This window comes from Struthio camelus, chromosome 3 (assembly GCF_040807025.1).
Source record: "Struthio camelus isolate bStrCam1 chromosome 3, bStrCam1.hap1, whole genome shotgun sequence".
NCBI classification, from domain to species: Eukaryota; Metazoa; Chordata; class Aves; order Struthioniformes; family Struthionidae; genus Struthio; species Struthio camelus.
Window position 1 is genome coordinate 50537731 of NC_090944.1, and position 17353 is coordinate 50555083.

The window sequence follows — 17353 nt, forward strand, 5'->3', positions numbered from 1 at the left end:
CCGCAAGCCCAATCTGTATTTACTGTGTTAAACTACAATTAAGTTTTTTTTTTTTAATTATTCAGCCTAATGGTATGCAGCTGTCACAGAAATCTTTAAACACATCACCGGCTCTCTTTGAGCTGATTATCTAGATAAGGAACCACAGCCAAAAGACATGAAAAGATGTGTCCCAATTTAAACTCTGAGCTGAGCAAAGAATTTCATTCAAAGGATTGTATGAAATGGGGGAGGAGTTACAACACAAATGAAGGTTTTGTTTACTATTGGTATAAACAGCTGAAACATCCTCTGTCACTTGCTTTAAGAATCAACATACACTGGACTCAAAGCAATGCTGATGGGTATTACAGCTGCCATGCAAATCTATGTGAATGCCAATATTCATGTGGGTTTTTTCCAGACTCGAATTGAGGGAGAATCATCCAATAAATCTAACTTCATGCTGAAGGAATCTACTTGGTATACAGAATAGCTCCAAGACAACAGTCCTTTCAATTGAATTGCTTCAGTTCAGCAGGTTTCTTTGGATAGTACAGCATTTTTTTTCCTCAGTTCAAGACAGCTCCATGTATGTGCTTTTATTTCTAGCATAATGTTTACTATTCTAATCAGAACATTCTGTAATCTTCTCTGAATGTTTTATTATTAATTGCTGCATCCCCACCCCACCCCAATAATTATTCTCTTGAGAGGTAAATATTTCAACATGAGTTACTTTAGTGAGAGCCATGAATATGCATTATTTATTTATTTATTTATTTAGGTAAACAGTAATTAGGAAAATCATCCAGACCGTTTTCTCTTTGAAATGAACACTACTCCACCAGCCTTGCAACGGGAATTGTAAGTCCCTTAAACATATATGTTACTCGGTCCTCCTCCACTGTGATTTTCATTCGCAGGTCTCAGAGCACATGGCACCTGACAGGAAAAGAGTCCTTACATTGTCTAAGGTCACGCAGTGAATCCAGAGCACTTAGATTCAGTTTCAGTGACTCAGATACTGGCAGAGAGAAGAGCACCAACACCTGGGGTGCAGAACGAGGACCAGACCAGAGACATTGGCTCCATCTTCCCTAGGGGAAGCTCAGCTCTCCCTTTTTCACATCATCTGTTTAGCACCTTTGATATCCATTGCCTGATATACTGATTTCTAACCTTTGTGCAGCAAGACCCCCTTTATCAACAACACTTCGATGGTCTCTGTCTGTTCTTTCTTGAATGACTGAGAAGTATTTCCTTACCAAATGGTGAGGGCTCAGAACTCTGACCAATTGGCACCAAAATGCAATGGCATCTCCTGCGCTTGAGGGGCTCGGGGTCCAGTCAGTGCTTGGATGAGTGGACACACACAGTTGCAATCCCTAGCATGGCATTACAATGAGAGCACTGACTCATCAAGCGATGGTGAAAGGGCTCTTTCCCCAGCACTCTGAAGAAGCGCAGTGGGACACGGTAGAGCAGAAGACACAATGCATCTGACTGGGTAAGAGCCACATGTGCTGCCTGGCAAGGCAGCAGGACCGGAAGAGGAGGCAACGGGTCTGCATTTGACAGAGAAACGCTTGGATTTGTTTGTCCTGGAGCAGTGAGATACCACTGTATGCTGTACATATAACCTATGTATTGTACACTAAACAAACAAGTCACTCAATTCAATTCCACTATTGTGGATTTCTTCCTTAATATTACATGACCTCAAGTATTCCAACATCCTGTCCTACCTAATACTTCACCAAGTTCTATCAAGTGCCGTGACAGGATCAGACATTGCTACAGGCAACGAAATCATTCACAAGGAACTCATTTTTTAAAACTAAAAATTAGACATGTCAGACAGTCCTGGCATGGCTGATCATACAGCCTAAGGATCACAGAGGCTCTACAGAAAAGGAATCAAAATGTCTCCCAAAGACAAATGGATTTTCACACATCTGAAATTACTAAGTAAATAGATAAAACTGCGGTCTGGGCTTTGTTTCAGTTTTCAGAGCTAATTTCCGGCCACCGTTCAGAGAAACATTTTGCATTTCAATTTCTGAGTCACCAGTTTTAACAAATGCACTTGCTGGAATTACTAAGTATGGGATCTGATCAAAATATTTCACTCTCTGAATCAAAGTTCTTTTCAATTTTATTGACACGCGCATATGTATAATTTTAAAATGGTGACTGACAAAGCAGTTTTGTGTGGATACAGTCCTGGTGTACGATGTGATCGGTGAAACCCTATCCCACAACGTGCCAAACGTCCCACTGAGCCATGGGGAAGTATCCTGAATCCTACACAAATATTCATATACATCGCCGCTGCTCTCTTGCATCGCTATTTTAAAACGATACACACTTCCAGAAACATGTTTAAACGTAACATATGAATGAAAATCATTCCTGAAAAGAATCTGTTATGAAACTGAAAATCGGAGACCGCTGCAGTGCTGTGTCTAAGTTGAGTCATCAGTTCCTTTTATAGCCTAATAATTGACACTGCCTTGATCGGAATGACTGATCTGAATGTTGCTCTGTTTGTGTTTTTTGTTTAAAAAAAAAGAAAAAAAGAGAAAAGATTTCCTATGTAAACAAGCTGTCTATCGTCTTGCAGGAGTGTTTGTAGTTGCCAGATCGCGGGGAACATCTGTCAAAAACAGATTTCACTCTCTTCAGTCAACTCAGTACAGTCTGAATCAAACTGTACTACAAAGAAACCAAAACCAGGTCTTCTGTTACGGAAAGAACATGCTGCCAATTCTCAGTGGAAGCAGTGATTTTATTGCATTTTATTGGAATTAAATGCTGCAAATACTATTAGAAGAGTTCCAAACTCTGCCCCTGCAGAATTTGTCCCCAAAAGGAAATGCTGGGAATTTAAGAACTTCTTGTTCTCCCCTCTCCCTGCACTTTCCAAAATGAAGTATCATTTAGGAAGACAGACATGAAAAAAAAGAAGGTTCAATCAAACTTGAGAGTACACTGATTTTTCCACCTTTTAACATCAGTACTTGAATAATGGAGTGATCCCATTTCCGATGCTTCCAACATACACTCCCACCCATCCGTATTCTTCAGGTTACACCTCCCCATGTTAATTCATTAATTATTTTCACATGTTTTAAATGGTTAAAAATCAAGTGAGACTGCAATTGCCTCTAGCGGTGTTTTTTGAGGAACGGGTGATGTAAAACAGAGTGGTTACTACAGCCAGGATAATGATCACCCAGACAGCCACACTGTGGGTCTCCTGCCAGGGAATCTGCCCTGGAATAGCAAAATCATTAGAACAAAAAAGGAAACTGAAGGGAGAAACAGGTAGGAGATTTCAACAATAAAAGGATTAGACTACACCATTAGGATGAAAACGGAGAGCTGATGAACCAGGAGCACAAGCTCAATGGGTATCACTCAGGTGTTAAGTTTGGAACTGAACATGGACTCCTGTTAAATGGACTAGTAATTTACAGATTAAGGAGAAAGTATCTGAAGAACAGATACTTGCTCTTACTGGAGGTATGTTTCCAGATGACTGATAAATTACTGGCCAGACTACTACATTAGTCTTTGTTTGTAGATTGTAACCGCTAGTGCTGTGGAACTAATGTGATACCCATTTAGTGCATTTTACCTTGGTTTGTGAAAGTTACCTTAGATAACTCTAGCTTGGTCCTGCGGACTGAAAGCCCACCAGCAATTGAAATACATCAGCTATACTTCTGGAGCACACCTTTCAGCTTAGTTTCATTCAAAAGATATCCAGTTCACGTGCTCCAAGACTACTTACTTTCCAACACCAGACAAAGCCTCGCAGCCGGGGACAGTTGGAAGATTTGTTTCAGAAGAGAACTCTTGATCCAAACTATAAAGCTGATGCAGATACATCCAACAGAGCTCACGGATTACAGAGCACACTACTAATTCTCAAAAATAGGACTTAGAGATAGGAAGACAACCTGAGAATACTGCAGTTTTGGAGAATAAGGAGGAGGATCCATTAAGACACGAGAAGAAACAAGTACTGAGAGCAATACAAGGTAGATTTCAACACAAGAAGAAAAAAGACAAAAGGAGCAGAGGAAAAGAAGAGATGAAACAAATGGCAAAAAGGAAAAAGAAATGATTTACTGGCTGGAAGTGACATTAGATTTTATTTCCTTAATTGTGGTAGATTGTTGGACAATTAACTAATACTTAGAAACATCTGCAAAATGTTGCAGTCTCTGTCCTTCAAACGGACCAGAATGGAACTCTTGTTTTCCAGTGACTGAAAAAAATCTTAACGCAAGCAATTTACATATGTCCTTTGATATAAGAATGACTGCATAGCTATGTTTCCAAACAAACCTAAGACAAAACTAAACAAGATGTAATCTCAATAACGATTTAGAAATGATGCCCAGAAGCATATAGCTTTATTTAAACCCAAAATAAAATCCAATGAGTGTCATCAACCTTCCAATATATTTGGGTAATCTTTCATATTTTTTGAATGATACTTTCACAAACTTCAAGGATTGCAGAGAGAAAATGACAAATGTGCTCCCAAAATGTGAGGAGACATATTTTGTGCCATATCTGAGAAGAGATTGCGTGTATCAGTACTCGTATTCCCTATTAGACCTAGGCCAATACGTCGTTTTGATTGCGGCTTTTACAAACTCTTTGAAGTTTTGTTGTTCCAAGGTACAAGGGTGGCAACAGTAAGATGGAGGCAGCAGTGAAAAAATGAATGAGAATTAAGGGCATTTTGCAATCTCAAGCAAGTAAGTGAAAGAATCACTTCTGGTTTCATGAGAGCATTGTCAATGCTAACAACGCAGTCTGGCACTGCATACCAGTAGGCAGTGCACTAACATACATTAGTGTTTTGCCACAGGCTAAGTGGGCAAAATTTGAAGTGACTATTTGTGTCTATTATGATTGCTGTTTAGCTCATTTTGCACCAACTCTTGAATGTCATGAAGAAAAAAAATATATATATAACAAAAGCATGGGGAACAAAGAAAAAGAGGATTCACCAGTTCATAAAGAACACAGAAAGGAAACTAAAATAGCAAATGCTGTATTTTAAATGTCTACTTAGTTCTTCATATCAGCTTAACTCAAATAGACAACTTGAATACTAGGTTTATTTTCTTCTTCAGTTTCATGCTATCTGAAACCAGAATTTTGGTATCAGTACTATCCCCATCACAGTTAAGTCCCATCACCCAAAGAAGCAGCAAGAATCAACGTGCATTAATCCAAGCTCAAAGTCGATTCTGTAACTAGAAAATAAGAAACAATTCTTTTAGAGAGCCTTCTTTGCTCTTAAATTACGGGTGAACCAGCTTCAAGGGTCTCAGGCATGATCCACGCTCACAGCTTATTCCTGTAATAAAAACATGCTCTGCACCCAGTAATTACAGCTTAACTTTTGCCATGTAAAAGAGCCACTCTTTCCAGTTCTCATGGCTTTTGCAGTTTTGTTTTAACTCATATCACAACATCTGCCCATTCTGACTTGTTTATTCCATTTTGTTATTCTTTGTTGCCTTAGTAGTTGTTTAAAATTATGTGCAAAACAGGCAGTTGTATAAAGAAGGACTAGTACAGCCAATGCTGTACAAATCAACGCTATACAAATCAGTGTTTTTCTGTATCTTACTGTTTGTGACATCAGTGTGCCAGAACCAGGAAAATCAATTACTTCAGGTCTGAGAGTCTGTTTTTCCTCTCCAGTTTGCAACAGTATAATACTCAGAAGAAATAACTCAGAAAAGAAGTATGCAGTAGGTAAGAATTGGTGCCCATTTGGATTAAGGATCGTGGTTTGGGGCACATCTCTAGGAAGTATGATCAACAGAGTTTGTGCTCTCGGTTCAGCCAAGGATACTTCCCACACTATCTGTTCAGCAGTCATCCCAAATTACTCATTACCTGTGCGTGTGTCCTGGTCTCGCTGAAAACATCTCGACTTTTCCCTGAAGCTCTGCAAGCTAAAAACTTAATCTAATGCTTTCCCATTAGTTCACAGTAGCTAATGAAAAACACATTAATGAGTAGCTGGGCAAAAAGGCTCTCCACAATTACAGTACACAGTCATAAAAGGCAATGCAAGCTGGCCAGTGAATGCTTCTATGTAGAAATTGGCCTAATACAGATTTCTACTTGGTAAATAGTAAGAGGACGTTTGGAATAAATGTTTGTTTTCCCGTATTTATTTCTTCTACACCGGGTGAGGCAAGACAAAAAGACGTTTAGTGACTGAAATGATTTCAGATTTTGTTCTTTGTGCGCAATTAGGTCTATAAAATTATAGCGTTTTTAATCTCATATACATTGGGGATTCTATAATCATCATCTTCATAATGAAACCAGACACAGTTTACTTCCCTTTCCCCCACCCCGTCACCAGGAGGGCACATTGAAATGAGAGAGTTAGTCATGTAAAACTGACTTAAGAATACTATACAACATTTCAGTCACTTGGCGTGGTCTCCATGTGAAATGGTGGCATTGAAAGCTGTTTCTGCCAGCTCTCACCAGAATGAATAGGTCAAGCCGCAACATAACCAAAAATGTAAAGATCAGAAGACATGCAATTTAGCTTGTCTGCGGAAAAGGCAGAAAACCATCACTGGGTGTTTCTACAATTCCTTTTGCTCTAGGCACGATCAGATTTTATTGAACTGTAATCCTAGATAAGTATATTGAATCTTACAGCTAAAGTCAATTACACTGTGTTAAATAGCAGGCCTCCCGATCTGCAGAAGGAAAATTATGTCTTGGGTATAAAACTAAATCAGTTCAATAACTAGTTACTTGTAGCTTGGGCGTGGCGTTTAAATAGCAATGGACAACTAAGCCGTTGCAGCATTTTTAGGCAGCAGGAATATAAAGCTGTAAGCAGACTGAATGCTCACGTTTACTAGAAATCCTTGTACTTCTGCAGTTGGGAAGACTGGTAACCATTAAAGGCAGAGAGGGGACACCCAGCGGCAGCAGTGCCACGTCTCAAACATCCCTGTTTTCTCATGGCAGGGGACTCTGAACTAACCAATTCTGGAACAGATGACACAATCCTGTAATTGAAAATCCTTATACTTAGAGGTTTGGGCTAGATGCAGCAGCCAACTCTGAGCTGCACTGCTTCCCTCCAAGCGAGAAGTGGGTTCTTTACTTGTTTAAAATGGGAGTAACTCACCGGACCACTCCAGGTCCATTAAGGCTTTTTACAACCTAATGGTGCCACCTCTGGCTGGAGAGGGCTCTAAATCACCGATCTGTCAGTGCATCCTCCCAGTGTCCAGCACTGTCCCCATGTGCCTGCTGCCTTCGTAGAGATGTCTGCTCCTGCTTGTGGTCACAGGCTGGGCTGATGGACCTTTGGTCTGACCCAGGGCAGGTACTCTTATTTGGCATCCGGGTTCAGAATTTAGGCTACTACGTGGACCCCCTGTCTTCAACTGAGGTCCAAATGTGAAAACAAAACAAAACAAAACAAAACCCTGCGTCGTGAATGGCGAGAAAGGGACAAGGTGCAGTGAAATTGTGAGGAAAAAACCACAGGAATGCAACTTGATGAGAGAGCTACTGGAGAAAAGCCAACCCACCCAAGATAAAGTCTGACTGCAGTTTAGATAAATAAGGAATAAGTAGAGGAGAGAGGAGCCGGGAGGTGGAGAAGGGAACAGCACACCTTGCACCACTGCTGTATCCTACAGGACACAAGTCACGAGGAAGAAAAAACTTCTCAGGGAAGGGCCAGGACAGAGAGAACCAGGAGCAGAAAGAGGTCTGAGTGAGCAGGGATCTCCAACGACAGCAGAGGAAGCATTTACGTGGACACAAGAGAAGGACAGAAATACGGTAGGGATGGGAGGATATGCAGGTCCCAACGAGGAGGATCTCTTATCAACCCTAGCAACTTGGAGAAAGTTGAGGGTCAGGTCAAAGGAAGGTTTGTGAAAGCAAAGCCAAAAAAAGGGAAGGCAGTAAGAAGGTGGGAGGACAGGAAACAGAAAGAGCTGTTGTAGCAGAATCAAACAAAAAACAAAAGCGGCCCTGGTCTGAACATGAACCTGCTTGCACTTTCAAGATCTTGTCAGTGGCTGGAGAAGAGCATTACTAATGTTTGGAGAAGAAAAAGAGTCTATAGGGCTCCACACCCTCTTCCCAGAGAAAAAGAATGCCAGTAAATGGTGAGAAAAGCTTGACTAGTAACCCACGTAAGGTAAAAGGACACATCAAAAGGCATGTGACTTGTCATTTCTGATTCCTTACTCAGAATTAGCATCAGCACTGTGTGAGATTCATATCAAAATCTCTTAAATGAATATTTGCCTGTTAGGGGCTGAGTGGAGGAGCAGAGCGACTAGAGGCCAGCTGACCTGTTTAATTCCAGTGCCCGGCTGTCCAGAAACCTTCAGCAGGTGCAGCAACACTGTGCCAATGCACACCTTGCCAGGAGGCTCACTCTTACATTCTTCTTTATTTGCTAGCTAGGGTCACTTTTGATACTTCCTGAATAGGCTCATGTTTTCTTCAGTTTCTTTCTTATGAAAAGGCACAGCCATATTTAAATGTCAAGAAATCTCTGTATAATTCAGGAGATGACAGAAGCTGTATTTTTGATCCAGTTGGGTTTGTGTGGGTCGTGCGTGTCAGGCAGATAGGAATGACTCAAAGCTATCAGGAGACAGACAGTGAGAAGAAAGGTGAGAGACGGAGAATATTCCAAATGCCTACCACAAGGGCAGCCACACTCCATGAAAACCAGATCTGAAAGACTCAGAAAAACAACCCCCCTCAACTTTCTAGATCGTTTCCTCTACTCCCAGAACACCAAAACGCAAGCAACAGAGGTGACTAACCCTGCAAGGAAGCTCATCCCTCTCACTCCAGCTCCTAGATGGGCTCTGCCCATTGTAACAGCCAAGTCTTTTGGAAGCATCAGTAGATTTCACCGTCACAACACACCCTTGGAAGGGAGGAGGATGATCTCCATTTTAAAAATGAGGAAGTCAGTCATGGGGCAGATTAAGTAGCTTGCCCTACAACACACAGGAAACCTATGACTGAGTGGGGGGAACTGAACCCCGACCATGAGTTCCAGTTGAGTACCCAGTCCAAACTGGGCGCCCGACAGACCAGCTTTTCTACCAGGGCCTTGAAATTTAAAGGTTTTGTGCGTTTTTAAATGAATGTGCTTCTTTCATTTGTCTAGCCACTATGTTACATTTCACTTGCACTTCTGCTTTGTGGAAGCTTTTTATTCTGCTTCTTTTATATCGTGGCTTAAAAAAAAAAAAGTATGGTCTTCTTCCCTACCAACATTAACCTCTCTCTAGCTCTAAGTGTTAAGCGTCTTTCATTTGTATACTCTGTACTCATAATCATGGCTTCATCAAAATATGTCAGTAGTGTTTAGAAGGAGATTTCTTATAAGCAAGCGCTCATACAAGCAGCAGTGTTCTGAGGCAACGTGACAGATCTAGTGGGAAAACGAGAGAAAGGAGATGCACAAAAAAAATCCTAAGTAAATGATCCAATCCTGCTATGCAATATATCAAAATGAGCAATCAGCTAAAGAAAAGCTACTGGAAAGCCATTGCATTAAAGTGCCTAAAATGATTTGCTGGCTTGGCTAATGAACCACTGTGCAGATGTGAGCAACGTACTCTCAGTCAGAGTACTGCAGCACTAAGGTAAAAACACGTTTTTATGCGTAAAAACACAGTGTCTCTATTATCGTCATGATTGTGGTTTAATTGATATTTGAAAATGGCTTCAGATCTTTCAGCAAACGGCACGTAACGCATTTCTAACACAAAATTCTGTAATACTACATTAATTGCAACAAGATGTAGCAAGTTAAACTGTTATTTCATGAAATAATCCACTCTGGCTGAATCCTTTACAAAAAGCAATTTGAGAGGAAAAAAACAGTTAATTTTCACCGATGTATAGCAGCTAACATGGTAAAAAGAAAAAACTTTGGGCATTTCTGAGAAAATCCTGCAAAACCACAAACTTTCAAAAAGTGGCCAATATGCTATTTTCAGCTTATGTGGATGAAGCCCAAACTATCCAAAACTAACCAAGGTGCATCAAAAGAATGCAATCATTCCATTTCAACCACAGGCTTTCATCAGCTTTTGCCCAATGTGCATCCATGGCTGTCAAGCCCTACAAAATAATTTTAAACTTTTATGCTAAAAGCAGCTAAGCAGCCGCAAAAATAACCCTCTAAAAATATTTAAAACTCAGTCCCACTCAGCAGCTGAAAAAACAATTACTGATTGAAAAATTCAGTTTGATATTACTTAATAGTTCGGGAAAAGCTATTCATGAATCATAATTAACAATTATTTAACTATTTAAAAACATGTATCTACTGTTTTGAGGCCTCAGAGAGATCTAGTATGTGGCCTTCTGGCACCAACAGACAGACTAATACAGTTAAATTCAAAGGACATGAGGCAGAAAGTCACACTGCAGTAGTGAATCCTTTGAGGGATTGGTATAACCGAGATTGCACCACTGCTTCCGTAGCATGCATGCGGGGACACCATGGTCGAACCTGGTCTAGGAAACAAGTTATGATTACTTCAGTGTAAATTACATAACACAGCTTCAGCTCTTGGTGCCACAGTGATTAAAACACCGTAACATAAAATGAATGCTAAGGGCAATAAAACCAAAAGTTCTCCTTGAAATAGCTGCAATGGTTATGGACAACAATGACAGCAGTGCCACCCAGGGCGCAAGGTCGGAGCAAGGCTTCCCGCTCTAAGTGCTGCACTGCCACGCACGAGAAGACAAGGAGCACTTGTGACCCCACAGCTAGCCAGGCACCTGCCTCCCGCACTCAAAACAATCGCAGGTTGAGCTCAGAGTCATACTCCAGGAGGAGATCGACCATTTACAGGCAGGATGCCAAGAATATAAATTTTGTTTTGTTCTAAATGTATATATAACCTTCCCCAAGCAGTTGCCTCACTCATTTCTCTGTCCAAATGCCAGAGCTGAAGTCCCACCACTGGCAGCAAATAGGTCCTTTTTTCCCCCTCTTATTCGTGTCTGCCCACGTAGAATCGAGCTGAGCACTACGCTGGCCTGGCAGGCGTAGAGCAAAGATAAAACGGCAGTCAGCACACAACACCTGGCAGACAGCGGCAGAACTGAGAAGGATTTTTGTCAAGCACCATCTCACCTGGAGAGTGATCCAGGTGTGTCAGTTGACCACGCAGAACAAAAATCCACCAACAAGAAATCTATTCCAAAGAAACGATTCAATTACTTTACCACCTGGGGAGGAAAGACTGAGTACTGGGATTAGCACTTCCAACTAGCTTATTATATACTGCAAACATAACCTGTAGGGACTACTTTGCAAGGTGCTGAGCAGTATGAGCAAACAGTAAAATACACCCATGTGCTTAACTTTAAGTGACTTGAGTCCTAAGTCACTAACTTTGCCCTCATTCTCTGAAGGGATCATATTGTCAGAGGCCATTTTGAGGGAAACGCACTTAAGTCATAAATATTTCTCCTGTCAGGATAACCCGCATCATCAGCAACAGGAAAATGAGGGGAATATAAAAAGAAATAATAAAATACTTATAAAATTTTAGGTCACAAACATCCCCGAACGGATTATACTTTCAAAAGTGACCATATAAATGGCATTATGAGGTTTTCTTGGAACACTTCTCAACGTTTTCTAGGATGATGATGTTCGTTTTTAAGTACAAACAGGTTTTCAATGCCATACTCAATGCAATTGGCTCTTAACCTGAAACAGGATCTTTTTCATTCACATATACTCATCACAGACGGATCCAAGAGACCAAATCATTGTTGTTCACAGCCTTCTGAGGGTCCCTTACCATACACATGGCACGTCAGAACAGACAAACCAGCGCTCTTTTCTGACCAGTTAGGTTATCAACGGCAGTTATCCATGGAGCACTGCAAATCAAGGTAGGCAGATCACAGTTTACGCCCTGGAACATCTGCAATAAGCACGTGCACTAGCAAGGCCAGCCCAGCATAGCACAAATGCAGGCAGCGATGAACACTAAAGGCCTATTTCTGAAAAACCATACAGGCCACAGAGTGGAAAATTGCACTGGCAAATGACAAAATAGATCAATATGTATTTTGCCAAATTTCTTGCTAGACTTACATGTAGCTGCCTATTCTCAGAAATGTTTAGCTACTGTGCCATGGAGTTTCAGAACAAGCCAGCAAGAGGACAGGGCTTTAAAGGGCTTTAGCTAAATGTTTCAGACATAGGAGCGTTCATATCCTCATGTGCATTGCTACTGCAGACTAGATGTGACAGTAAAACTATAAAATTGTAGGGAGCAAGCAAAATATCCAAAAATCCCCCCAAACTAAAGAAATCATTTTATGTTCCTTTTGTAAAAATACTTACTTACAACACAGTCCTGGAAATGATTTCCAAGCAAGCCAACTGCTGCTTTAGACAGTTTACTGGATGGCGTGGCTCAGCTCTTTCACATAAGAAGCACCTACAGTTATATCTAGAAAAGGAAATAAAACCAAAATCCTTTGTGAGCAAATACGCAAATAAAGTTGTCTTTCTTTTTTAAATCATAATCAGGTTAAAACTAACTTCAGTAGGACTGTATAAAAGTTCTCACACCAAGCTTAAAGTGTGATGTCCGTTTACAGGAAGGAGCTCCCAATCACAGTCAAAGCCCACCTAGGCAGCTGAAGCTGAGAGCGACTACGCTTGAGAAAAAAACCCATGCTGACTGTATCAAAGCAACGAACAAACTAGCACAGCTGTTTTTTTTTTTTTTAATCTAGTTCTACCTAAAGCATTCTCAGGAAATGCAAGATGAAATACTGGCTTTAGCGTCAAAAATCTAGGTGATTTCAGTAAGGCCAAGAATTCCAGGCACTAAGTTCTTTTTCTCTCTTGAGTGGGTGTTCACTTGCAAGTTTTAGACATGTTAGCAATTCAATGACTGAACGAATTAATGTTCAACTTAACAGTCATTGTTAGGTTGGGAGGTTATTACTGCTTGTGCTGTTAAAGTGACAGATTAAAATAGGTTTGTATCTGAAGAGTTGTTTTCTACAGTACATACTCCCCAGCTTTTCATACCAAACGCTTTCTTCTGTCACGTCAACTCCTACTGTATGAACCGTTACTGTGAACCCTATCACAACAGCTGGATAGGCATGGAGAAGAAACAGCACTGGGGCAGGCAAGGAAGAGAGAGTACAGCCCCCATCATTTCTGTTTGGGCTGCCTTTTTTTTTTTTTAAAGCATTTTATGTCCTTTAAGTAAGACTTTGCAATAGAGGAGCATGCTCACATTTGCATGACAAATTCTACTTTTAAAGCAAGTAGAGCAAAAATTCAAGGTCCCAAAAGTACAGAGAGGGCTCTCATTTATCGAGCCATCAGCCTAAGACACCTGTTCACCGTTAAGCACTTTTTGGAGCACAGGACAGAAAGTTGCAATTTCAGGTTCTTAACATTAATGGGGAAGTCAAGTCCCAAATTTCAAGGCTGTGCTGATTAGGTTGGAGGAGAATAAACATACCACCGCGTATCTAATTTTTGCAGACTCAGATCCACTTTGTACTAGTAAATGAGCTTTCATCCTTCCCTCCTTTAATTTTTTTCTTTTAGGGTAGATAGCAAGCTGCTGACAACTCACACTGTACTAAGAAATGTTCACACTGCACAACGTGTTTACCACTCACAACTGATGCTAAAAATTAATTTACAGCACCACTACAGAAAGCTTTGACAAATTGTCATGTGTTGACACAGTCATGAGTTGTTGGTTAAAAAAAGTAACACTTCCCTCTTCTGCCACCTCATGTTTGAGATCAGGGATGGGCACATTATGCAAAGTTTGAGGGTTTGTAAGCTTCACAAATGTTTGGGCTTCACAAAACAAGCTAGGTTGTGAAACTTTTCTCCTCTTACAGTTAGGCATGTATTTATTGCCAACAAGATTCTAACACGAAAAAAAAAAACCCTTTTCCATCTACCAAGAGCTACGTGTTGTGTGAAGCAATGAGAAAAGGCTGTAAAATAAATAACCTTGCATGATACTTTTTCTTCTCTGTGAATGATAACATCAGACCAATGACAAATACCCTGCATCAGCTATTCAGAGTTGCAGACACCACCCACCTACTGTAGACAGAAAAAATATATAGCTCCAAGTAAGAGTTTTAATTGTTCTCAGCTGTCACTTGTTATCTTAAGTGAACGCATTTATTTCTCAATTCTTCTGTATACCGCTACATGAAAAAAAAAGCAGCAGTGTTCCTCAGACAAGGTCCAAATTGATTTCTTTGTACTGAAGATAGTAACCATTAGTCAGCACTTGTGCCCACGGCGGCTCTTAAACAACTCCTCCTCTTCTTGTTCAAGGCAGGATAAATAATCTGTCTTGTTTACGCATTAGATTCAGTAATGGGCAAAATGGTGGTTTTGCCTGAAATGAGCAGTGTTTCAGTAGGCAACATGCTAATTAAAACTGTGAGCTACACACAAGAATAAATCAAGGCTAAGACATAAGGCTAAGGCTGGGGAGACCCAATCAACAGGAAATAAATAATGCATCTATCTGGCCAAGGCGTAAACATCTTTATGTTTAAATTTTACGGAACAGAACTCCGTAGAGCTGCCCAGGTAAAGTAGGGCCTTTCATCCGGCAACCAAACCAAGCCGTTACACTGCCATGTCTGTAATATCCGCACATGGAGAAAAAGAGGCAAGCTGGACCCTCCACGAGGCAAAACCCCAGACACTAGAATACTTTAGCAAAGGAGCACATTACTGAGAACTGAGTATTCTCAGTCAATGGGCTTCTTGAGGAGCACTTGCAAGCCACTGTTTTATGGTGTGCACCAGCAGTCTGGACTGGAAATGCTCAGTTACCCTTTACTAAAGCCAGTCACCGCTTGGAGCACACACTTTGTACGAGCGCAGCGGAACTTCATTCTGGAAATCAGCTTTGCAATACAAGGACATCATTTACCTTTTTTTCCTCAACATTTGTACAAAGAAGACGTGGAAGAGGTGCTGTGTGTGAGTCATTCACAAAGAGAGGTAACTTGGCACCTTTGCAGAAGCAATCCACTCACCCTAGCCTGTGCCTACACTGGGGCAAGCAATGATCCACATAATTTCTCTACAAAACCCAGGACATATTACTGCACCTAAAAAGACCTCCTGCAAAGTATTACGGGGGATGAAAGTTCATATGGACGCTTCACTTGTTCACACCTCGCTCACCTTTTCTAAACTTCTTCCTGTTAAAATGCAGAACTCTGACACAGCGCTGCTCCTCTGGCTTGCTTTGCACCAAAACAGAACAGTGTGCAAACTTGTTTGTGACAGTTCAAGCTAACTACTGGTATTTTTGCAATAGATGGATATGGAGAATTGATCAGCACATGCAGAGCCACTCCTACTGGCAGACAAGTAGCGTATTTCCCTGTACCAAATTTGTCCATCATCTGAGACGTTACTCTGACAAATGACACTGATTACTCTTTTAGATCTAATGGAAGCAGAGACACTGAGGATTACACATTCACATCATACAGTCGAGACGGACATTATCTTGTTCTGCTGACTGAAATGATATCATCCATGCTTAATTAGTTTAGATTGCTGTGCATTTAGAAAAGCAATCAAGTAGAAACTCCTACCTCCCCCTTCCTATGTAGCAAAAAGTTAGAAATATTTCCAGTGCATCATATGAAATGCACTGTGTCACTGGATTCGGTTCAAGAGTCGATGAGGCTGAAATAAAGATGATCCAACTCTTAGCTCAAAATCGGCAGCTGTACAACTACCTCTTCTTTTACCCAGAGGGTAACACCAATTTTCCTCCAGATTAGAGGAAAACTGATAAAAATCTAAGCTCTATTGCAAGTTATCTCCACTGCCCAAATACGATCTCTTGCACGCTTTTTTGCTCCTGTGCTGTATAGAAGGAAATACAAGTAGCTTAAACTCCTTGAGTTCTTATTTTGGGACAGAAAAAGCCCAAGACATCTCCACTAACCTGGTGAACAGCACTGATCTGGAAAAAAAAAGAGGGAACTGTTCACCGACTTTTTTGGAAAAAAGTGTCCATTTCCATTAAAAAACATTCACTTGTGACAGGTTTCTTCCTGACAGAACCACCTTGTGAATATGAAGAAAGCACCTGCAAGCAAAAAGGCCTTTATGGCCCACGTCCCTTTGCCTGAGCTCTTGCCTGCTGTAACCTACAGTCTACCCTTGATTGTCCTTGTTTCTGCAGGGCAAGGGGAAAGTTCTCCCCGACATTAGGAAGTGCAGGAAGGCCAAGAGGGCTTCAACAACTGGGAAATGGAGATCAAGTCAGTTCTGTGGCCTTCCTATATCGGACCGCACTGCTCTGTCCCTCAGGTTTCGGCAGGGAGAGGATGGCAGAGGTTCAGCTGATCCCGCAGTGAGTTCCTCTCCAGCTGCTGTCTGCATGGCCATAAAGGAGATGTTTGCTCCAGCAAGCCCTCACCAAGATTTCCCACGCAAAAACAGAACATATGAATTTATCCTGCTGTCTTGATGACGCAGCTATGTAACTGAAGGGATAAAGTACAATATATGAGAAACGTACTGGGTAGCAACTGTGCGTGTGCGGTGCAGACGGTGTGAAACAGATGTTCCCTAACTGGAAAAAAAAAGTGGGGTTGCAGCTTTTTTGTTCCCCGGGCACCACTTTTCCAACCAGAGAGGGCAGAGTAACTGCTCTGCAGTAACCCAAATACTTCAGATTTGCTGGGGTTTATGAAAGTCTCTCCTCTCCCAAGGCAAGTGACATCAGTGACTAACTTGAACGTGGGTTATTTTCCTGTCTGTATTCTACCTTCGTCTTCGTACCGCTGCAAAGGTCACGGCGTCATATCTCTTGCACTGAGGTCTGCCGCCCACCAGCAAACAAGGAAGCAGCTTATCTGGATGGCCTCACAGGAACTCCTGCTAGCATTTGGGGGAGCAGAGAAAAAACCCTGTAGCTTCCAGCTGAGGGGGGGGGATTCAAAAATAGCTCCATTTCTGAAACCTTAAGAAGGGACTCAGATGTTCAAATTACCTTGAACTGAAAAGATCTGGATCTGCACCGGCTTGCTTAGCAAAGCCCAGGCCTGAAGAAATCCTTCCCTTTGTGACTCTCCCACCTCCTCATCGGAGTAGGGGAGGGAGTTACGGGAAGTGAGAGCTCTGCAAGCATGAAACGGTGGGAAAAGGGATGAGATCTTTGTTCGTGCCTCTGTGGAGCGCACCTTGCGCTTCCATCCCTTTAAAGTAGAAGGAACTTAGTGGCTCTGTGAAGAGTTTAAT

General features: G+C 41.4%; 1 protein-coding gene across 16 annotated transcripts in view; it reads right to left on the bottom strand.

The window, feature by feature from the left end:
- Positions 1-17353, bottom strand: part of BACH2 (BTB domain and CNC homolog 2) — a 202408-nt gene that overhangs the window by 101117 nt on the left and 83938 nt on the right. For 5 of the 16 annotated variants that reach the window (XM_068937786.1, XM_068937801.1, XM_068937783.1 and 2 more), the window contains one exon: positions 12419-12527. The exons of 2 other annotated variants lie outside the window; for them this stretch is intronic. The gene's annotated coding sequence lies outside the window, so the exon portion shown is untranslated. Of the gene's footprint in view, positions 1-11191; positions 11253-11867; positions 11950-12418; positions 12528-17353 lie in introns of all 16 variants that reach the window. 9 more of the 16 variants (XM_068937796.1, XM_068937785.1, XM_068937788.1 and 6 more) reach the window with 6 other exon arrangements.